The following is a 24478-nucleotide window of genomic DNA, read 5'->3' as shown; positions in this document are numbered from 1 at the left end:
CAGAGGCGCCTCGCAGTAAACTGGCCATTGGGGTGACAGAGGTGGTCTTTTGCTCTGCAACAGAAAAGGCCGCCATATAACCCAGCTGCCCGAGAGACGATAAAGTTTGTGTGCGCAGCTTCTTCACCGCGGTGTTCAAATACGTCTTATAAAGCGCAAGTGCGCCCTCTGGTGTTTTCATTTCATGCTTAAGCATTTTTTTTTGTTTGTTTTAAGGTGGTCTTCACCCGACAAATGGTCTGTTAAGCCTAAACAAAAAACACTCCTGCAGGTCTGTGATAATTTCTGCTGTAAATGTCAAGAAGACTTGGCTTTTGGAAGACAAACTCAAGCAATACGTGCCGCGAGTAACCGATAGCTGCCACGCCGTCTCCAAACACCTTACCTCCCCGCTGCGGTGTATTGCGTTACTTTTCTTATTCGCTGTCGTCTCGCGTTTTTAGAAAGTTTTCCTGAGCGGCGGGTGGTTGCGAGGCTTTCACTTTAACACAGAATTTAAATCTCAATGGCTGTAGTTTGTCATCGGGGGACCACCGGTTACACTTACCAAGCCCATATGGAGCTTTAGGGGGTTAGTTCCTCCTCTGTGTCCGAAGCGCGCCCAGCTTACCTAAACAGCGCCGTAGCTTGTGCCGCCTATTGGGTTGACCGGCTCTGTGGATCACAATGGCGAGGTGCCAATCAAGGCAGCCTGGGCACCAGCATCATATCGTTTGATTTTTTTGAAAGGCTTGTATACTTGCACATCATGTACATGTTTGACTGACGCCTTTGCCCAAAGCGACTTGCATTTAAAATACAGGTCGTTGCGTTTCTTTTGTTTTCCAGTTGGGGTACTGGGAGGTGATGTGACTTGTTCGCGTTCACAGTGTCAGTAATGAGATTTAAACCACCAACCTCCAGGAATGAGGTCTAAATCCTTAACCACTACGCCACACTATTTGCGGCTCTCGCAAATCACAGCCATGATTAATCTGGTGAATTCGTGTTAACGTCGGAGAAGTCTTAACACACAGAGGAAAATTCTGGAATTGACACCACAATTTTCATGGCAGTTGTGCCACTGATAAAAAGTTCCCCTCGCACGTCTTCAGCAGCATCGGCGGGCCAAGGGACTGAAGTTGAGAATCAGAGCGAGGCTAATTCACACATAGTAGCACCACTAGAGGGCGCCCTTCCCTTTACTCGTTACTCCCCTACGAACGAGCGCTCGAAATCTGCGGCGGCTCTCAAATTCAGTTTACCCCGTCCATATTCTAACCAGCTTAAACAGATTATGGTGGTCTTGGCTTGGGGAGGCATGGAGCGCCAGTTGTATACAAAAGTCATAGCATTTAAGCTTAAACAACTCAATCACACTTTGTAATTGACATAGTGGAAAAAAATATTAACAAAACCAATTATATCTCACATTTTGTAAGTCTCCTTGGATAAAGGCATCAGCCAAATAAGTAAAATGTAAATACAGGAATGAAGGGGTACCATATCAGAATTAGAAGATGTTAAAAGTGGTGTCCAGCAGTGGTCAGTGCCGAGGCCGCTGCTCTTTTCCACATGCATTACACTCTTGTGCCAGTCGTTTATCAATATGCCGGTTAAGTCTGCAGATGACACCCAACTAGATGGAAAGGCAGATAACGGAGAATCTGCCAAGTGACTGCTCATCATCTGCCTAACAGTGAAATATGGTGGTGGCAGCGTCCTGCCATGGGGGGTGCAGAGCTAGGGAGACTGGTCCGAACTGAGTAAAGGATGAATGCAGCCAAATACCGAAAGCCCCTTAAAAAAACCTGCTCCAATAGTGCATACCACCTCAGACTGGGGTGGCAGTTCAATGCCATGAAGCAAACAGCCAAGACAAAGCTGGGGTAGCTTTGTGACAAGTGTCCTTGAGTGGCCCAGACTTAAACCTCATAGCATGTGTGTGGAGAGACCTGAAGACGGCAGATTACAGACTCTTCCCATCCAACATAATGGAGCTTGAAAGGATTTGTCAGGAAGAATGGCATAAACTGCCCAAATCCCAGGTATGCAAAGCTTGTAGGGATGGACATAAAGGGGCTCAAAGTTGGAATTGTGGCCAAAGGGTCTTCTACAGAGTATTTAACTAAGAGTCTGAATACTTTCATGAATAAAAGATTTCAGTTTTCAATTTCTGACAAATTGGCAAGCCTTTCTGGAAGCATGTCTTCACTTTGTCATTATGGGCTATGGAGTGTAGACTGATGGGCAACAACATCAGGTTTATCCATTCAGAACAAAGTGTACAACAAAACAAAGAGAGCCGAAGGTGAAGGGCTCTGAATCCTCCATACTGTATATAACGGAGCACATGCAGTATACCATGTTTACAGTATAAAGTGGTCTGTTTTAGTAGTCTCGTTGTTCCCTGTCCAGGATAAGCATGTTTGGGTACTGAACAGAAAGATGGAATCTGCATTTTGTAATCTTGAAATCTGAAAAGTAGTGATAATAAATAAATAGAGTGCGTCTTCACAGGCATCAGTTCCTTTCTAGCTTTTATAACAACACTTGTTAGGCTTAGTCATTCGGGGTCATTGGAGACCCTAATTTCATTCTATGTGAGCTTATCTGTATCTGTGAGTCAAAGGGCCCTGCATAGGACTGGCGTCCCACCCAAGGTTGGTTCCTGCCTTTCACTGGATGGTGCCAGTGTCGAGACTGGACTGAGGGGCACAGATTTGGATTAAGTAGATCTGACGATGGATGGTCAGGGTCGGTCCTACATGTTGTAAAGGATTGATATCTGAAGTTTTAGTGTTAACAAATCATTTGTGTGGTCAGAAGCACAAAGCCAAACCTCTGGCAGGTGAAGTGATTTGAGTTCACTGGAGTCTCCAAAGTGGCACTGTGCGAGTTTGTGATGGACGATCCCAGCCAGGCTTTGCTCCCGACTTGCTGGACACTGACATGATCGGCTCCCCATGCCTACGACTCGAATAAGCTGTTTGGCGAGTGGACGGAGTGCGAGTGAGTGCTTGGAGTCACACAATGAGTTACAAGTGGCAACCAAAAATCCCGCACCTTGTGCCTTAGCCACTAGAGGGCCGCAGTGAGCATTTTAGCTCAGACCGTTAAGGTTAGCCCCCCGTCTGCAGACTGCAGGTGAGCTAAAAGCGCACGCCACACCTTTTTATTTTAAACCAAGAACAGTATGTGCATCCTAAATGGAAAGACAAAGAGAATTCTGTTTGAGCTAAGCGGGTGACACTTGAAATGAAACCAGAATACCTGCCAGCTGTCTGTGCTGCTCTCAGGTCGATTCCCCAGAAGGTAACATGGCAGTCGAAGAAGTATGTGATGAATTTACTGAAGGATCTGGAGCCTTTCCAAAAGATCAGCATTACATTAAGTATCCAAATGCTAAAACCCCACGCTGCCCTTATCTGATGGTGCCACAGACCTGCCATGCATCACAGTGACGTGTTGCTGTCAGAGGCGTTAGAGAGGCCAGCCTGCGATGCCGTTTGTTCGATTGGAGGCACACAATATCTTTAAGAGACACAAGGAGCTGCCAGCCATGTATGTGAACCAAACACAATCAACATCTTGCAATATAAAGAATATGTGAAAATGTCACATTTTATTTTTTTCCCCCCATTTTGTTTTAAAAAATTTTAAAAAAGAGGGTGGGGGGAAATGGAGGTTAGGGTCAAACTCAGCATCTTGAATTCAAATCCTGCAGCTGGTCTGTCTGGTGTTTAGAAGAGAAGTTCTTGAGAGGACAGAGCCTCCCCTCACAGCACGAGATGCAATGCAGGAACCAACTCTGTGAGGGCCACCAGCCCATCGCAGGGCTTTACTTTAAACATCTCACCTTTTTATTGGGAAGGAGCTGCATCACTGAGTAACAACAAAAGGGAAAAAAAATAAAATAAAGGCCGCTGCCATTTTGAAAGAAGGAGATTAGAGACACACCTCATGAGGGCAACACCGCCAAGGAACCCTTTTGTTTTTTCAGTGGGGGGTACTTCACTTTTTCCTTTATTTTCCTTTTATTTTTTTAATATTCCACCTCTTCAAAGATCCTCCACTTTCATTGGATCGTCGGTGTGTGTGTGTGCGAATGAAGTCACGTCCGGCGGTGGCAGTCACAGACACTTCATGGTGTTACGAAGAGCTTTAAGAGCCTCGGGTCTTTAAAGGGTCCATAGCTAAGTGCATACTTCTCTATATTTCTAAATACAGTGTTATTTTATCTCTTTTATTGCCGGATTTGTTTTTGCCATTTTATTTTTTAACTCAGTAAATGTGTTCAGTGCTCTGTGACTGTCACCGTTCAATATGCCATTTACAAATTCACTGTTTTTATTTTATATATACACTGAAAGGCCAAATGTTTGTGGACAAGTGACCATCACGCCTACAGTATATGAATGTGTCAGCCCTCCCTTTTCAAAACAGTGGCCATTAATATGGAGTTGACCCCTTAGAACAGTCTCCATACTTCTGAGTGTCTGTAGGAATTTGTGTCCACTCAGCCAAAATAACATTTGAGAGGTCAGCTACTGATGCTGGATGAGAAGACCAGACCCACAACGGGCGTTCCAGTTCAACCCACCAAGGTTGAGATCAGGGCTCTGTGCAGCCCACCCAAGCTCCTCCACGTCTGTACAGGATTTAAAAAGGGCCTTCAATAAACTGAAAGTGCACGATTGTTTCAAATGTCTTTGTATATTAGGTCACTGGAACCAACGGTCCCAGCTCAAAACCTTCCATTATCCCTACTATAGCAATTTACAGTAGGCACTGTGCAGTCAAGAAGGTGTCGTTCCCCTGGCATCTGCTAAACGCAGATTTATCTATCAGATAGCGAGATGTGATTTATCCACACCAGAGAACAAGTATCCACTGCTCCATTGCTCGGTGGTGGACCCACATTTTTGGGGCCTTCAATATTAATCTGTTATAAGAGTCACATGGAAACCAGCAATGAAGTCTTGGTAACCACTCTTCTCTTCTTCAAGGGGGTTGTTCCATGAGAGATCATCAGAAATATTTTAAAAATGTAACTACTACATCTCAGATTTGGATAACACGGTTATTATTATTATTATTATTTAACCTCCCCTTCTCATACAGTACACACCCAAAGTTTTTAAGCAATGTGGACTAAAGTTGCTTCTGGGGCTCTTAAGCGTCATTAGTTTAATGGTAGACCCACAACTGGGTGGTTGGTGTGCTTTACACAACTCCAGCTAATGCTTGGCATTTCACATGGCGATCATAGGCTCAGCTATGGAGACCCAATTTCATGAACCTCCTTACGCAAAGTGCTGCTGTTGCTCCACAGGCAGTTTGGCCATTCCTATGCCCTTTAGTGAGTTTGCCACTTCATGACTGAGCTGTCGTTGCTCCTCAGTGCTTCGACTTCTCAGACTGGACTGGGTAGATCTAGCCAAATTGTGTGTATTAGTGGGTTCTACAATGGGCTGGCACTCCATACATGACTATTTCATATGGGACATTTTTGAAGCCAGAACTGTACTTTAGCAATGCCAGTACCTTACAAACCAAGTGAACAGAGTAGCAGGTGTTAGCGGTGCTACTTCAATTACAAAACTTTCTTTAATAACCAATTAGCATTTCAAATGACTATTAAGAATAATTAAAGGCAGTTGATCGTTAGGACACTGAAGGGATGGATGCTGAAAACAAGACTCGGAAACCCCCACCCCTTCCAGGAGAGTTTGTTTTCTATGTCAGACCACTGGAAGACTCGGTTCATACTGGGTCTGGCGCCTTAGGGAGACTGAGCTCCCAGTCAGTAGCTGCATTAGGACCACGTGAACCACCACGGCGGAGGCCTGCAATCCATCCATCCATACATACACAATACTAGCCGGCCCCCACGGCTCCCCCTGCATAATAGTGAAACAGGACAAACTTTAAAAATCAATAAACAAACAGGTATTGCTAGCTAAGCAGAGGTGAGGTTCACTCCGAAACGCAGAGGTAAAGCAACTCAAACAGAGGCTGCCATGTGAGAGTGAGGAGGGCCCTGCCCGGCTTCCCAATCCTGATGTCATGCTTCCCCCTTTCCTTGGCCTGCAGCCTCTGTCTCGGATTAGCACAAATATATCGCTCCTGCTAGCGATCTATGATTCATAGCGCGATGAGAGAAGTCGCAAAAGCAACCTTAATATTCAAGCAAATTATAGAAGAAAACTCAATCTAAATCCATTAGGTAGTTCTCTTGTTCGCTAGCTAAGCAGAGGTAAGGTGCGCTCCAAGGCTGGTGAGTGATGATGGGGCTTGGCCTCCTGCATCTCTCTCAGATTTGCGAAAATAAATCAGTACCGCAAGTGAACTATGATGCACAGCACAATGAGAGAAGTCACAAAATCAACAAGAATGTTCAAACAAATTACAGGGGGTCCTCAGGTTACGATACAGTTCCACTCCTACAACAGTGATGTAATCCAAATTTTAATGCAAGTCGAAACACACTCAAGCCTTAGATAAGTCACTTACCTGTCCTAACACATTTGCAAAATCATAGTCTAGAACATAAAAATGCAACTAAGCCACAGAAAAAGGACATAAATATTGTGCTGTACACCGTACTATAGTAACAGAAAAAATGACAAAAAATGAGCGTAAAAAAATTCCTTACCTTTATTCCTTCTGATCTCTTTACAATGTCTAATTTCACTTCCATCGTGATGGCTTTCCTCTTCTTCAAAGCACTACCATCTGAAGACTCTGACTTTCATTTAGGAGCCATAAGGGCCACAAAGTCGCCAAACAAAGCCACACAAACAGAATACTTCCTCCGCACGCACCAAAACTAGTTTGCCAACTCCCTCACTCATACTCTGCGTTACTGCGTATTCTTCCTCTGTGTGCAACCAAACTAGTTTGCCCACGTAGTCTGTAAGTACGATGCTAATGTCATAAGCCAAAACACTCATGTCTCAATATTTAAGTTTTTAGGGGAGTGAGCGTTGTAAACTCGAAACGTTATATGTAACCCGAGGACTCCCTGTATAGAAAAAAACAGATCTAAATGTGTGAAGTAGTTCTCTCGTGAAAAGTGGAGAGAGAGAGAGAGAGAGATGAAGTCGCACACATTGTATTCCATAAAAAGTGTACGTTACATGCAAAAGGAACAAAGGTAAGGTTTAAACAGACGTTATGTTTTAGCTATGTAGCCTACATCTGAAATTTTGATTTCCATTTTAACATGTATTACGTATATGCACAGTGTATTTATAGATAAAATGTCAATATACTTCCATGACACACACATTCACTTAAGATAAGTCACTTCCATCTCATTTTATATACATGTGCATACAGAAGTAGGTTCTATGAGAGCTTTTTAACTCCGGACACAAACGGCCATTCAGTCTCGCATCGTATTCACAGCCTTCACAAAGTTATTTTTCGCAGCTAGTGCTTCATTAGCAACAAGTCGACATTGTCGAGTGATCAGATGAGATGTTTATCCTATCTGGGAGGTATGCAAATAGTCAGATTCCTGCCAAGCTGCTGAGCAACAGCCATTCCTTCCACACAAGCTTAACGAGGCGACGCTCGGCCTGATGCAGTCGTGGACACGCATGGCGCTCCTACTGAAGGTTGCTGGCATTCGTGCAATTTTTATTATTTTGTTGATTTTGCACTTCCAGGAAATGTAAACAACATGCAAATCGCAGAGTGGCCAGAAGACTGTGCACCCCTGCTGTGAATACTTTCCCCAATTAATTCTGTTTCACTATCACCCAGATAACTATACATACCAGATTTGGTCGCTGTCCAGTTTGCTCATTTTGTGTGGCAGCTATCACACAAGTTAGACATCAGACCATTTGCTTTGGTGGAGCACCTGGCACGTTCCTAAACTGAGTACACATTAAGGGGATCTCTCCCTTCTAATAAGAAGATTTAGAATTTCTTCACCCCAAAATATATTTTCTTTGCTTTTTAATGGACACACCGGTGCAGTCTGCAACACCAGGGGCCCTCCAGGTATTCTTAAGGGGAAACAACAAAATCAAACTTCAGTTCCTTGAAACTATTGGTGGAAAATTCTGGCCGTTTACTGCTGCTACCTTTTGGATCCACCATCCTGGGCTCAAACCCTGTGTGTCAGCATACTATTTCAGTGTTTGCAGTAGTTTATTCCCCTTGGTATTCTGATTTTCCTACCTCATCCCAAAGACCTGCAGTTCAGGTCAATAAGCAGATCTAAACTGGGCATCATGTGGGTGTGAACATGAGTGGGACAATGTGATGGACTGGTGACCTCTCCTGGGTGGGTTCCTGCTTTACACCCATTGTTGACCAGATAGTCTTCGAAAAACCAAAGCCTAATAGAGCAATATGGAGGAACAGTAAATAGCACTGCTGCCTTATGGTATTTGGACTTGGTTCATCGTTTACCTCAGCTGCTCCGAGTGCCCTCACTTTGTATGTTCTCCACATGCTCAGTCATTTTCTCCTAGAAAGTCCCACTTATTATGACACCAGTGGGTGTCATCAGGTTGATTGACAACTATGATTGGCTCTGGTTGGATCATAAGCCATTGCAGTGAGTGTGTACCCCCCTCCTCGATGGAGATAAAAATCTGTACTTAAGTCTCAAGCTGAAACTGGTGGCTGCATTCAAACATGACAGGGAGCAAGTCACTGCAGTGCTCTGTTGATAATTTACAATGTCAGAGAAATGTTGAATTTTATCAACTTTAGATTACGCTGCTGTGAGGTGATGTTTAGTGTAATGGATGTGCAAGTTTAGGCACTGGAGCATAAAGTGTCACCAGGTCATCTTTCACTTACTGCAACATATGTTAAGTTGTTTTTATTTATTTTTAACTTTTACAGACATGGATATCACATCGCCTACCTACAGAGGCAGAAGTGAGCAGCTGTGACTGAGGTTCATATAAGACGCCATGCAGTTGCAGATGGAAACTGATAGCATATAATGAGAGCTACAGCTGCATTCTCGTACAGTAAACACACAATATCATCACTAATGTATAAAGGACTTCATTATTGGTGAATTGAGTAAATAAATACAAATCTAATGCCATAGCTATTGTGATTGGTGGTCTTCATTAATTTTTTTACACTTTTTTGAGGAGATTTTGGGACTTCTTGGTGGCTATTCTTGGTTTCTGGGGTCCATGGACTTAAACAAGGCACTTGCTTCATTGTATCTTGGTTCCTGACTAAAAGTTGTGAATTTTTAGTGTCCTGATGAGATAGAGGAGCCAAGTGAAGAGCTTCACTTGGTAAAAAGAGAACTGTCTGCATCTTAACATCAGGAAAAGCGAGGAACTGGTTATTGGCTTTTGCTGCACCTAAAACACTCAAGGTCTGGTCACTGTTCAAGGAGTGGATGTGAAAGTGGTACACTTCTACAGTAGTGGGGGGGTCCACATCAATGACAGTTTGGACTGGTCTCACAACACAGAGAAACTATATAAGAAAGGGCAGAGCACGCTCTTTTTCCTTCAGAGAATGTGGGAAGCAACATCCTTCACATCTTCTCCAAATACGTGATGGCCAGGGCAGCGTAGTACGCTGTGGTGTGCTGGTCCACTAAACTCTCTTTAAGAGAGGCCCACAACCTAATTAAAAGGGAAGGATCAGATGTATTATGGGATGTACTATGGGCCCTCTGGAGGTTGTAGCAAAGGAAAGAATGAAAACAAAAACTGAGTGATACCAGCTCTGAGGACTTTCAGCCAATATATTATTTAGCAGAAGTGTGGCAAGAAATGAGATGGGGGCTCCTTCATACCAACTGCAATATGCCTGAATAGGGCCTCACTGGGATGGTGACTGCCAAGTCAAAACTTTCCATTCTTTTTAGTCACTCTGGTGTGTGTTTATCGATGAATATTTATCTACTTATGTATTTAAAGAGCTTCTGTAAAAAGATACATTTACCCCTGGTGTTTTCTGACTTACTTTCTGGATTATGATTCCGATTCTTATTTCACATTTCTGGCTAGCAGTAAGATAGCTTTGTCTCTTTGGTTGTGACCCCAGCACATACTCCATTTTATTCTCATTTTATGTTCTGGTCCTAAAATAAAAATTATTAGTCTACAGCAGATCAGTACCTTCCTAAGATGGTAAGACTTGGTTGTCCAACCCTGCTCCATCCCGAGGTGTCCTTGCTGATTCAAGGCACACAACTGCAGGTGCTTCACTGCTTTACTGTTAGGAGCTGTAATCAAACAAGTAAAAGAAAACAAATAGACACAAGTAAGAAAATGTACCCACGGCATAACATTCAGGTGCACTGGGACGCTGGGTTATCAGGTTTGACACTTGGGGCATTTTTAAATATCCCATCATGTGACTGAAGTTGCCTTCATAGGCAACAGTGTCCCACTCAAATGATGAAGTTTCCTGTGCTGTTATTTATTGTCAGATGCGGAGAGAGAATTTCTGAAACATGTTTTTCAAAGCAGTACCTGCTGAAGATTTAAAATCTATGCTGAAGTCTCAAGCTAAAACAGGACAGACAGCAGATCAATGTGGCACTTTGCTGATTAATTACAGTGTCAGTGAGATTGTTTTTAATATAACAGAAAAACGAAGTACACATTTAGTCGCTGGGGCATAAAGTGTCACCGAGCCATCTTTCATACATTTCTACATAAGCGGAGTGGTTTTTATTTTTCACTTTTATGGAAGTGAACATTGTCTCACTAACATGCCACGATTTCAAGGAACACAAGAAGCAAACAGCCACACCCAAGCTTCATGAAAGACGCCATGCAGCTACAGAGACGAATGCAAGATCGGGGCATCTAATAAGACCTAACGTGGCATTCTAGTGCAGTAAGGGATGGTGGTGAGCAAAGACACAACAGCACGACTACCGTATTGAATAAATAAAGAATATCATTAACAGCAAATTGAGTAAATGCAAATCATCTAACATTATAAATTCTTTGTATGCCTCAATGTATACGACTGCAGGCATTTATCAGGAGTGTCTGTCAGATGAGTCAAAGAAAATAAAATCTACAGATATTCAAGTTGAAGTAACTGCTGTCCAAGTAAAAACTGAAACAGTGAACTAATCTGCAGCTGGCGTTGCAGAGAAAGTTTGTTTTAAGGGAGATGAAGCGGCAAATTTGCCAACGTTTTTCCGTGATGGATTTTTAAAATCCCTATATTTCAAGGCACCACAATAAAAATCGAAACAGACACAGCAAATCAATGTGCTAAATTTCAAAAAAATGAGTCAGACAGAGACACGGATATCACAGTAGCTGCCTTTTGGATTATATGTGAACAGAACTAATTATATATGAGAAATATCGAAGTAGATGGCATGGCCACTGTCTGTGTGGCATTTCCACATCCCCCAAACTGGCATCTAATTGGGTTGTCCCATAGACAAGTGTGTTAGCCTGCCTGGGAACTGTGCATTGGCCTAGTATGGGCGATACTTGTGGGGCTCATCCAGTTTTTGTTTGACTCTTGGACCAACTGTACTGTAAGTCTTGGGCCTGTGCGAGTCAGACCTGAATTACGAGGATTTGAAAATGGTAGGATTGGCTTTGGGTGGCATGGGACCAGAGCTGGACTGATTGAAGGTGACAATGGCAGACAATCCCTGCTGTGAAGAACAGGCAGATTTTCAGTTACAATTCCAAAGCAGAGGCCAGAGGAGACTGGGTCTTCAGAAAATTGGTGGGAGTTTCTTGGACTTCATGGCTTAGTTTTTGTCCTGGCATAAAAGGGTGAATTGTAGGACCGTCTATGCACAGGCATGTGTGTGTCTTTCTAAATAATGTTCAGTCAATTCAGTTTGCCATAGGTGGACTCCAATCAAGTTCTGGACACATCTCACGGAGAAGCACCAGAGCACATGTGGAGGGTCTGAAGACTTCTAGGAATAAGAGATTTCACTTTTTGATTTTTAATAAATTTGCAAACCTTTCTGAAAACAAGTTTTCTCATTGTCATTATAGGTTTTTGAGTGTAGATTGACTGGCAAAATTTCAAAATTAAATCTACAACACAAAGCGTGGAGAAAGTGAAGGGGTATATATCTGAATTCATTATAAATTATATAAAGGGTTTTAATCTTTCCAAATGTGCTGGTTATTTCTCAGTATTAAAAGTAGAGTTTTTGTAAAATTCTATCCTATTCCATCTCTGATGGGTGAGCAGACCTCAGCGTTTGTTTTCTCAGACGGCTCCGCTGCACGAGAACGGGAGCTGTAGATCCTTCCTTGAAACCAACTGCCTCCTCATTAATGCGTAATTAGTGTAAAGCTGACAGCAGCGATGCTTCACATAGCTGACGGGCCTCCTCGTGCTCTCCATTGCTCCAGGGACCTCTCAGGCCCGTCTGCTCGCTGCATCTTCACTCTGAAGGCAGACACAGAGCTTGCGTGGAGCTCCTTCAGCTCTAAACACAGTCGGTGCAAGGCGCTGGGCAGCCGCCAAGCAAAAAAGTAGTCAACGAGCTTCAGTTCAAGTTGACATGCTGATGGTTTTGGATAAGGGAGAGATTTTATTTTTTTTGTTCAGAATGAAGTAGAGAATATTTTTAGGAAATTAGAAATAAATAAAAGCCCAAGACAAGACCATCTTAGAGGAAGGCTCCTGAAATCTTGTGCAGAGTGTTGCGGACGGCTGGGGCCCCCCCTTCAGTATATGGTCTGGGGGAGCAAGCATGGGCTGGCTACCCAATACCTCCCCCGGGACGCTAGATGGCAACGCCCCTGGGATGCAGCAGTGCCTCAGATTCCTGCACGGCTTCATGGGAGCTGGAGTTTGGTGTAGCCCCATTGGGATCCACAGATGTCGCCAGGGGGTGCTGCAGCAGGAGCTGCTGAGCCCTTATGGGCAGTTTTTTCGCCACACCCGGGAGTGCAGCCGGAAATGGGCAATCAAGCACCTGGAGCACTTCCAGGTGCCTTATAAATGGAACCAGCAGCCACCACTCGAGGAGCCAGAGTCGGGATGAGGGAGATGAAGCTGCTAGGGAGAAGTGGAGGATTTTGAAGAAGAGAATTTATTTTGTGTTTTGCTTTTGTGTTGGGTCTGTGGGTACGGGGAAATGTAGCCCACAGACGAAGAAAATAAATAATTATTTGTTTTATTAAGTGTGCCTCCCATGTCCATCTTTGTCATATAGCGCCTTGTTACAAGAGCAATTCAGCTTCATTTTTATTTCTTTTTTTGGTTGTCAGTAGAACAGCAGAAGGTCCCAAAGCTATGGAAACAATCTACAGTAACTCCTCTTGCTTAAAACAAAAACCCTAAAACCTTAAATGACTTCAGACCAGTAGCTATGCCATCACTGGATATAAAAATCACTTGAAAAACTTTTTTTTTTTTAAAAACTTATAAAGAAGTAAGCCAAAAAAAAAAATGCAGTGTTTATTCAATCCACTTTAGAAGACACCATTGTCCCAATATTATGCCACTCTTTTATAACTCTTATGTTAAGAATCGCAGAAAAATCCTCTGATCCCGGTGTGCAAAGCTTGTCACATCAGACTTCAGGCTGGAATCACAGCCAAAGTGCCTTTAACCAAGTACAGAGTTGAGAGTCTGAACACTTATGTTAATAGGATATTTCAGATTTTTATGTTTTAATAAATTTGGAGAGTTTTTTAAAAACCCTGTTTTCACTTTATCATACTGGGGGAAAAAAAAAAAAAAAAAGAATTTAAAATGATTTTAGCATAAAGGGTAGAACATAACAAAACATTAAAAAAGGATAAGGGTCTGAATACTTTCTGAATTCACTAATAAATAAATATAAATACATAAATAAATAATTATTAATTAATTAATATTTAATTATTATTTATTAATAAATACATACATACATATACAAAGCAAGTGCACAAAGCAAGGTCTATACAGAAATGAAGGAGCGAGTTTGGTGTGGCTGCACAGAGCCCTGACCTCAACCAGACAGAACACCTTTAGGATGAAATAGAGCAGAGACTGCGAGTGAGCCAGGCTTTCTCGTCCAACATCAGGGCCTGACCTCACAAATGCTCTCCTGATCACAAATTCCCATAAACACACTCCTACACCTTGTGGAAAGAGAGTTGAAGCTGTTAATGCTGCAAAGGGTTAGTCAACTCCATATTAAAGCCTATGTATTAAGAATGGGATGTCATTAAAGCTCATGTGTGTGTAAAGGCAGGCGTCCCAATACTTTTGGCAATATAGCGTATATAATGTATGTAAATTTGGTTGAACCCTTATTGGCTGAATGTCTATTAGTAGTATAATACATTTCATACCTATCCACCCATCCGTTAGTAATATTGTGCCTTTCATATCTATCTGTGTGTCTATTAGTATTATGGTATTGTTCATATCTGTCCATGTACTACCAGCAATATAATGACGTTCATCTCCATCCATCACTAATATAGTGAATTCAATATCGGTCTGTCTTTTGACAGTATAATGAATTGCACATCAAACGGTGCCTTTCATATCCATTTATTAGTATCACAGTGCATATCACATCTGTTTAGATGGAAAGGCACTATGTTACTACCTCTCTTAGTACTGTAATATAGTTTAGAGGTAACCTAAAGTCATATTTGCATGAGGAACACATGCAAACTCCACATAAACAGCCAGCAGACAAGAATCTGAACTGGAGACGTGAGGCAGCTATGCAAACTACTGTGCTGACCTTTATTATTATTTATCTATTAGTGCCTTCCATATCCATCTACCTGTATATTAGTAATATAGTGCCTTTCATATCATTTATTTTCAGATGCAATTTCTCTCTCCCTTTTTCTAACAGCCTTCCATTAAGTAGCCCTATCGTTTTTTTTCCCCCCGCTTCAATGCCCGCCTGTCTCTGGTCCTCTGACAGCTCCTCACAGGTCCTCCATCCTTTCAACCTCCTGGCTCTGGTCGCTCTCATTCTCCAGGCTCCCTTTAAGCCTCGGCTCTCATTCACTCAGCTCTATTTTAATTAGAGCCGGTGCTGTTGTGCCCATCTGGAGGACTCAAAGCCCCTTTTCTTTTTTGAAAACAGATTCCTTTCTTTTTCTCGTCAGCATTTCTTAATTGTGCAATTAGAAAGAGAAAGCTGCATTAAGTCTACACATATCATCGCTTCAAAAAATGTCAAATGAACATTCAGGTGGCCTACTTACAAACTGTTTTCTCTGTTTCAGTTACTAGCGTGAATAACAGTTCCGCATAATTCAAATATTAGCAACTCAATAAATGGGATGTTAAAAATAATTGACGCCATTTGAAATGAATCCAATGAATTTCATACAGAGTTGCCTTTTAATTATATTAGTTTGACTGTAAGCCATCGTGCGGCTAGGACAGACGCGTTCTTTGAATATTCAGTACATTAAAAATAAAGAAAATTAGCGCTATCATTTTGTGTACTCTGTTAATATTCATTAATTAAAAGAATTATTAAGCATCCCTGCTGTACTACTGCTGCTTGTATTAATTAAAATAATGTCAATGAGACCGAGATGAGAAAGTTATAAAGAGAAATAAAAAGTCATAAAAAACATCACATGGGGAGGTAGCTGTGATCACAAAAAGTCAAAAGGATCACAAAGAGGCAAATCAACTCAAAATAAATTAAACTCTCGAGAGTCCATAGGACTCCACACATCAATGACTACCATTAATGGGAAGAATCAGTTCTGAAACACTGAAATAGGCAAGACACAGTGTACAGGGTTCAAATTAAGAGAGAATGAAGTCGCACTCTTTAGTGATGCGTTTTTGTTTCTTTCATAGTGAATACCACCCTAAGCCAGTCTTCAGGTAGAGAACGCTTGTTTCCAGTCAGGGAGTCGTTGTGAAGATTCCACAGTAACAAGGAGGAGTCTACGAACCCTTTGGAAATCATTATATTTATGCATAGATTTGTCTGATCTTCGACTAAGTTACAATAATGAGCAAACACAACCTGTTTTAACTAGTAACACACAAATTATTGTATTGTTCTTGAACATATTAAATACATCATTCCAACATTTGCAGGTGTAGGTTTGGAAAAAGTATGTGAACTTCTAAGCTGATGCCTTCAACAAAAGCTAATTGGAGTCAGGAGTTGCCTAGGAGTCTGGGAAGGAATTTAAAAAGATCCCCAAACAACTAGAAATCAACAATTATACGGTTCAGAATGTAACCTACAAGTGGAGAAGATTTCAAACAACTGTCAACTTGTCAAGACCAGGCTGTCCTAGCAAGTTCACCCTCCGAGCAGAATACAAGATGATGACAGAAGTCTCTAAACCAGTGTTTCCCAAACTTGGTCCGGGGGGCACACTGTGGCTGCAGGATTTTGTTCCAACCAGATTCCTAATCAGTGACAACACCTGATAAATAATCCCAACTCATTAAATGAGATCATGTTTTCTTTTATTCTATATTCAGAAAAGCACAGCAGCATGATTTTTACATTTATAAGACATTTAGAAATATTTCCTCTTTTGCTGTAGATTTAAACGCTTAACTCTCTTTTGTTGATTTCACTATATTTTGCCCTCTGTGCGGTTTTTTCCCTTTGTTGCATCTTATTAATGACAATTAGAAACGAGCAGAGCTGACATGCTGGCAAACAACACTGAATAATCAAAGGCTGCAACTACTTTAGCATCAGACCCACTAATTAGTAAATCACGGATTAATTAAACAATTAGAACACCTAGAAAGATAGAATGAAATTAAAGATGAAAATATTGTTAAAAAGGAAAAAATACATTGCTCCCATATAACTGCTTGGTACATACACATATATATCAAACTTAGTTTTCTAACACAGAACTTGGGAAATAACACATCACTTAATTAGCCCAGGAATCCAATTAAAAACAGAAGCTGGCTGGAACAAAAACCTGCAGCCAAAGTGTGCCCCCAGGACCAACGCTGGGAAACACTACTCTAAAAGGCCCAGAATTTCACAGGACCTTCAGGTAGCTTTTGCCATTATTGACGTCAAAGTGCAAGAGTCTCCCACTAGAAAAAATAAGACATACATGGGAAGTGTACACTAGTAAGAACACTAGTGTAAGACCAAAGTTTCCCCATGAACACTTTGGCAAAGACAAGGACTTCTGGAACAGTGTGTTCTGGACAGACAAGGTAAAGATTTAGTTGTTTGGCTACAATATTAGAGGACATGACTGATGAAATCCAAAGACAACATTTGACCAGAAGAACCTGATACCAATTGTAAAGCACAATGATGAGAATGTCCTGGTTTGGTGCCACTTGCAGCATCAGGGCCTAGGCAGTTCACCATTATAGAATCCACCAGGTGCTTGTGGCTAACGTGAGACCATCTGCCAGAAGACAATCACAACAGAAAACAGACTTTGCAGCATGACGATGGCCCTAAATAAAATAGGAAATCCACCAAGGAATGGTTGAAAAGAAAGAAATGGAGAGTCCCGGAATGGCCAAATCAAACCTCAGATCTGAATCGCATCAAGATGGGGAGGGGAGAACACCCCTGACACAACTTCTCCCACTTGATGTCAGAGACTGCTAGAAAGTAATACGAAATACCAAGTTGAGGGGGCAACATGCAATATTAGAGTTAAGGGGGTACTTATTTTTTTCCTCAAACAGAAATCACATATCTCTTCAATATTTATTGATTAAGTTACTTAGACACTTTTTTATTACATCACCTTTATCTAAATAGAAAGACAGACCCACATACGTTGACACACGTTAGACAATGTACGAATAGCATAACATTCAGGAGCGTTTGAGGGCTGTTTAGGCACTATAGCCCTCAAAGGACTGTGTTCAATAATGCAGTTCTAGAACCTTCCCAATCCATTTCAGACTATGAAAGAAATAAAGTTTATATGTGAGGGGGCCCAGAAGCAACTTTAATTTTCATCTCCCCAAAACTCGAAAACTATAAAACATTGGATATTTTTATTCACAACCGCCACTTTGACTTGTGAGATAGTCCTGCAGTACAGCAATTTTAATCAAAATCCAAGATGTATTTTTTACATTTTAAAAAACTTTTATGGTGATCCTTCATGGAACAACGCCATTGAAGAAGACAGCAGTGGTTACCCTGACCGGCAAAGAGGCCTCCATAGCAGCTCAAGCTTCAGGGCCCAAAAAATATTGATATGCAACTGTGCATTGCCTGAAATTGGGACTGTCACCCTGGTAAATTATACTGACAGTTAAATTGTTACTTATTATAATCTACAAATAATTGAGCGGTCAGGTTGGTTTAGTGTGAGGCCAACGCTACATAAATGTTTATTTGCTTCGTGCACAACGGCTTACCCAACACACGGTCCCTCGTTCATGTCGAGATAACACATTGCTTTACTTCCCTGCACTTTAAACATTTAAGGCTGGAAAAAAATCACTAAACTCACCTGTTACGACGTAAAGCATCGGGAGCCGAGCCGAGCCGAGCCGGCGTGACGTGACGTGCCGTGCCGGTACACCGGGTCTCTTCAGTTTGCGCTCAGCCCGCTGTTTAAGACTTGTGCGCACGCGTGCCGATCCGGAATTGCCGATAAGAGGATTGCAGTCCCGCGCGCGCCAAAACAGATCGTGACAGGCACTTCCTGCCCGCGCACACGGCCTGCTGCTGTTTTTATGAACTCGTATTGGATATTTGCTTATCCTTAGTAGCGTCTATCGGAGGCGAAAAAGAGGACAATACACGAAATATACGAGCTGGAGTAACCGCAGTCAAGGTAAAATTGAAACAGTAAAGTAATTTGAAGTTGAAGCCGCATTAAAGTTTGCTCCGGTTAAAGTTTGCGCCTTTCCACCTGAGATGTTCACATTTTAAAACTGTGTGTAGCGCGAGCTGTCCGAGTTATCTAAACGAAAGTCGAACTGTCTAGACAAATGAGATTTAAAGAATAAGTGTGTCACTTTTCCACAAACATGGTCCACAGGGTGGCGGGTTGTTTCTCGCGGACGGACACGACTATGGCAACATGCTTCGTGTATTCCGGACGAACGCACCTAAAAAAAAACTCTTAATGGGGTGTGCTTACATCACGTGACTGTCCGTGTAAGAGACATGTCTGAGATTGTAGTTAGATTTGACACATTTAAAGTACCGATACAAATAACTGTGTTACTGAAAATAATTCAGTTGAGTTGCACGGGGTAAATAGTACAGAGAGCTTTTTTCATCTCCGTAGCATTGCTCATCTGCATTCTTTCCTCAGTGTGAAAGACACGGAAACACTCATTCACGCTTTCATCATCACCCGTCTGGACTATTGCAAGGCATTGTTTTATGGCCTCCCCACTAAATATATCGATAGATTACAGTTATGTTCAGAATTCTGCTGCTCATCTACTTACACACACTAAACAATCTGCACACTTCACTCCTGTCCTCTATGATTTGAATTGGTTACCAGTTTCTTCAAGAATCAAATATACAATTATTCTCATCACCTTTAAAGCCCCTCATTATCTGTCTGAGGTACTCTTTCCTTACATTTCTGCCCATGCACTAAGATCATCGGACGCTAACTTACTCACTGTACCTAAATACAAGTTAGTAACGATGGGTGGCAGAGTTTTCAGTGTGATGGCCCCTAACATTTGGAGTGCTGTTCCTCTCAGTCTTCGTGAGGAAAAAATCTATTATTCATTTCAGACTCCAGTTAAAAAACACATCTTTTCAATGAGTAGTATTTGTTTTCTTGTATGTAACTTCTACTGTCTTGTTAATGTGTTTTGTTGAATTGTAAAGTGTCATTGAGTGTATGAAAGGTGCTACATAAATAAAACTTATTATTAAATGTATTACTGTAGTCCGGGCTGGAGAGAGAGAAAGGAGGGCCAGGAATGGGGAGAAAAAGTGCTGCGCGCTCGATTCACATAAAATAAATTCAGCAGTGCTCGCCCCTCGACTTTCTTCTATACTCCGATATGGTGATGGATATTTGAGGAGTAAAGCGCAAGACAATGCTTATATTCTTATATTATGTACATCAAAGAACTATCAACAGCAAATCAAATCTCTCTCTATATAAAATCTAATGTCTGGTATGTCTGTCCGCTTTTCACGAGAGAACTACTTCACGGAATTGGTTTTTTTTTTTCCTATAATTTGCTTGGACATTCTGGTTGATTTTGCGACTTCTGTCATTGCGCTAATTATCAGAGTTCGCTTGGGGTACCGATTTATTTACCGAATCTGAGAGAGACACATTGGGCAGGGCCCTTCTCACTCACGCGCCAGCCTCTGTTCAAGTCGGTGTACCTTGCCTCCGCTTAGCTAGCAATACCTGTTTGTTTATTAATTTTTAAAGTTTGTCCTGTTTCAATACAACGCAGAGCCGCAGGGGACAGCAAGTTAATAATATATTGAACAATTGTTATAAAAGTAAAGCTGAATAAATCGGACTCTGCGGCTGCATAAATAAAAGGTAAAGTACCACTTCCGGTTAACAGAAATACCCACGTGTTGATAGAAATGTATGTTTTGTGCCTAATACTTGTATGCAAAATTTGGTTGACCTAAGCTATCACTTTTACACACACTCACACACACACACACACACACACACACACACAGACATAATTCCAAAAATGGTATTTTCAGACTCAGGGAGGTCTAAAATGTCAAGATTCATCAAAATCTCAAAATGGAATTGTTGGAAAATTCCAATACTTTCCCCACACTTCATATACGAGAAAGTCAGGGAGGCCTAAAATAATCTTTGGACGATTCCAATACTTTCGCTATACTTCGTATATGAGAAAGAAGAAATGTAAAAGCTGAAAAGGCAGTGAGAGCCCATGGCTTCAGTGTCTTCACTCTGCTTTTACAGATCTTATGCATTTACATAACATTTTATCAGGTGGTGGTGTGGTAGTGTTGCTGCCTGCCAGTAAGGAGATCAGGGTTTCATGTCCCAAGTCCTCCCCTTGTGGAGTTTGCATGTTCTCCATTTGTCTGCTTGGATTTCCTTCCACCGTCCAAAGACACACAGGTTAGGTGTATTGGTGATGCTAAGTTACCCCTAGTGTGTATTTGGTGTGAGGGTGTGCATTCACGTGGCTGTGGACTAAGCACCCTACCCGTGTTTTTTTTCTGGATTGTGCTCTGTTTGCTGGTATCAGTTCAAGCCCAACAAACCCCCACCACCCACAAAACCCCCATCCACAACCATGACATGGATTAGATATTTTAGAAAATTACGTTTTATCTATTGCAATCATGATGTAACTTTGGTGGCGTGGTGGTTATTAAGGCTCAAAATTGTATGCGATGTCCTGTGTTCAAATCCTAAGCCTGTTTGGAATTTTGTTTTCCATATTGTCTCTGTTGTTTTTCCTTCAGGTCCTCCTCCAACACCATAAACACATGTGTTTGGTAATTGGGCCCATTAATGTACTGGTGTCTTGTCAAGTTCTGACTCCTGCCTTGTGCCTCGTGATCCAAAGATAGGCTGCAGCACCCCTTGACCCTGAACTAAATCAATCAGGTTTTGAGTATGTTATGTTATACTATATTGTATAATATTGTAACATCCCTGAAGCACTAAGATTTACGCTATAAAAATCAGGGCCTTATTTTATGTCTTTTAAATAGGGAAGCCGGGACAGCACCCAGTCTGGTCTGACATGTCACTCAGAGATACACCATACTGAGATAAAGGTCAGTCATTCTCTAACCTGCTATATCTTAACACAGGGTCATGGGGGTCTGCTAGAGTCAATCCCAGCCAACACAGGGTGCAAGACAGGAACAAATCCCCAGGCAGGGCACCAGCCCACCGCATGCATACACACCCACACACCAAGCACAATTTAGGATCGCCAATGCAGCTAACCTGCATGTCTTTGGACTGTGGGAGAAAACCGGAGTACCCGGAGGAAGCCCACACAGACACGGGGAGCACATGCAAACTCATGCAGGGAGGACCCAGGAAGTGAACCCAGGTCTCCTTACTGCAAGGCAGCAGCGCTACCGCTGCACCACCGTGCCTCCCTGAGATAAAAGTCCACAAGAATACTTTAAGTTAACTATTTATATAAACACATATAAAACTAACAAATATTTGCAATTACTGTACATAACCTATGACAACCCATGACACTGATCCACAAAACCTGCTAATAAACTCAAAGACAATCCTGTTTTGCAGATGATTTGAATGGTGATACAGGGAAACATGTCCAAGTGAACAGCATTCTGAAAAACAAATAATAATTTTCTCCTACATTTAAGGTGAATGTCCAGTGCAGATTCGTAGTGGAAGGAGTGTGCTCCGTGTGAAGATGATTCCAAACAAACAAATCCCATAGAAAGACTGCAAACAGGGAGTATACAATACAGAAAAGAACTATAATCCTAAATCAGCGTCCTTTTTGAATCTTGTGCCATAAAGGCTTCCACCCAACAACCCCTGTGCAGCAGGCTGAGGCAGTTTGGTGGAGCTGTAATCCTACTACATGCTGGGAGATTTAGTCCTTCTGAGGAAGTGTTGGTTACTGTACATTATATATAATATGTAACATACAGTACATAATGTATAATCCATCCTTCCAATTTTTTCGCCCACTTATCCAGGGCAGGGTCACAGAGTAGCTGGAGCCTAGTCTTGAAATTATCTGACACATCGCAGGACAATCCCTGGTGCCAGTCCATCTCAGGGTGAGCACACACTCGGAGGCCAATTTAGCATTGCCAATCCACCTAACTGGGATGTCTTTGGACTGCGGGAGGAAACTGGAGCATCTGGAGAAAACATACACAGACACGAGGAGAACATGCAAATTGCACAAAGGGAGCACCTGGGACTTGAACACCGATCTCCTTATTAGGGGACTGCAGGGCTACCACAGCACCACCTTATAATGTATTAAATGTAACCTTTATTGTATAGTACAGTATATTACTAGTACAATATGATGCAATATGGTGGCAAGAAGTTATTACTGTTCTCCTTTAGATCCATTATCCTGAGTTCAAATCCCATGCCTGACTGTAATCTGTTTGGATATTTTGATATTGTCTCCATGGTTTTTGCTTCAGGTATTCTTACAACACCAAAATATGCGTGTTAGGTGAATTGGGCCCTTTGACAAAGTTGTGTTTTGTCCAGTGCTGGCTCATTATTTCAAAGTAGGCTCCAGCACTTCTTTACCCTGAACTGGATTAAGCAGGTTTGGGAATGGTATGTCATGCTGTCTAATTATTCACTGATGACCCTGCCCAGGTTAAAATGGGTATGGAAGATTAACTGATAATATAATATGGAAAGATGATATAGTGGTTATTGTTGTTTCCTCCATGATCCAGTGTCCTGAGTTCAGACCCCATGCCTGACTCTATTTGGTTTGAACTTTTTTCAGACTGTCTCTGTGTTTTTTTTCTTTTAGGTCTTCCTATAACGGCAAAAACATGTGTTATGTGAATTAGACCCCTTGATGGACTGCTGTCTTCTTCAGTGCTCGCACCTACTTTCAGCCTTATGATTCCAAGATATAAACTCCATCACCCCTTGACCTTGAACTGGATTAAGCAGGTTTGAGAATGTTATACTATATTATATAATTATTATGTATTATACATAATAATAGGATGTGTAACATATGAAATGTTTTTATAATACAGTACATTATTTATACAATATAATGTAACATGGTGGCATAATGGTTGTTGCACTTCTCCCCATTGTCCTGGGGTCATTATATTCCACACCTGATTCTGATCTTTTTTTTTTCTTTGATTTTTCATGTCCTCATAGATCTCTCCGGGTTTTCCCTCAGCTACTCCAACAATACCCAAACCATCCACATACACAAAGGCACATTTGTTAGGTGAACCCGGTTCTTTAATACATTGACATCATGCCCAGAGCCACCTTGATTCAATGCTTCATGGGATGGTTCAATGCCTAGTGGAGTAATATATTATTATTGCATGTATTTTTGAGTATTAGTTTAAGCTTACAAGTCACTGCAAGTAGAAAGACCTTGCATTTATGCCAATGCAAAAGTAATGGAAAGTGCATTATGGTATATTTTTTGTTTTTAAAGTTCCTGAATGTTCCTGCTATTGTCCATCCGTGAGGTCAATCTGTAATTGTTTACCAAACAGCACTGTTTTCTCTCATATTGTACTTCCTTTTATTGAAAGTGCACATGGTCATCAGCAATACTCATATACAGTAAACCGTGGCATTCAAGCCTTGATTGAGTGGTTCTAGTAGGCCCAAACGATACCAAGAAAACATTCCCTAAACCATTACACCACCGCCACCAGCCTGGACTGTTGGCAGAAGGCAGGTTGGGTGCATGGACTCATGTTTTTCTTTCCCCCTATCATCTGTGTGCATCAGAGGAAGTTTAGATTCATCAGACTAGGCTACGTTTTTCTAGTCTTTGTTTGTCCAGTTTTGGTAAACCTGTGCATGCTGCAGCCTCAGCTTTTTATTCTTGACTGACAGGAGTGGAACCTAATGTGGCCTTCTGCTTTTGTAGT

At 41.7% G+C, this 24478-nt stretch overlaps 1 long non-coding RNA gene across 2 annotated transcripts in view; it reads left to right on the top strand.

The window, feature by feature from the left end:
• The first annotated feature begins 18572 nt into the window (after positions 1-18572).
• The window catches only part of LOC120540581, a 105619-nt gene continuing 99713 nt past the window's right edge, over positions 18573-24478 (top strand). For both annotated transcript variants that reach the window (XR_005635823.1, XR_005635824.1), the window contains exons 1-2: positions 18573-18710; positions 23374-23519. This is a non-coding gene — a long non-coding RNA (uncharacterized LOC120540581). The remainder of the gene's footprint in view (positions 18711-23373; positions 23520-24478) is intronic.

Source organism: Polypterus senegalus, chromosome 12 (genome assembly GCF_016835505.1).
Source record: "Polypterus senegalus isolate Bchr_013 chromosome 12, ASM1683550v1, whole genome shotgun sequence".
NCBI lineage: Eukaryota > Metazoa > Chordata > Cladistia > Polypteriformes > Polypteridae > Polypterus > Polypterus senegalus.
Note: the sequence above shows the minus strand (reverse complement) of the source record. Positions and strands in the feature narration are given on the sequence as shown.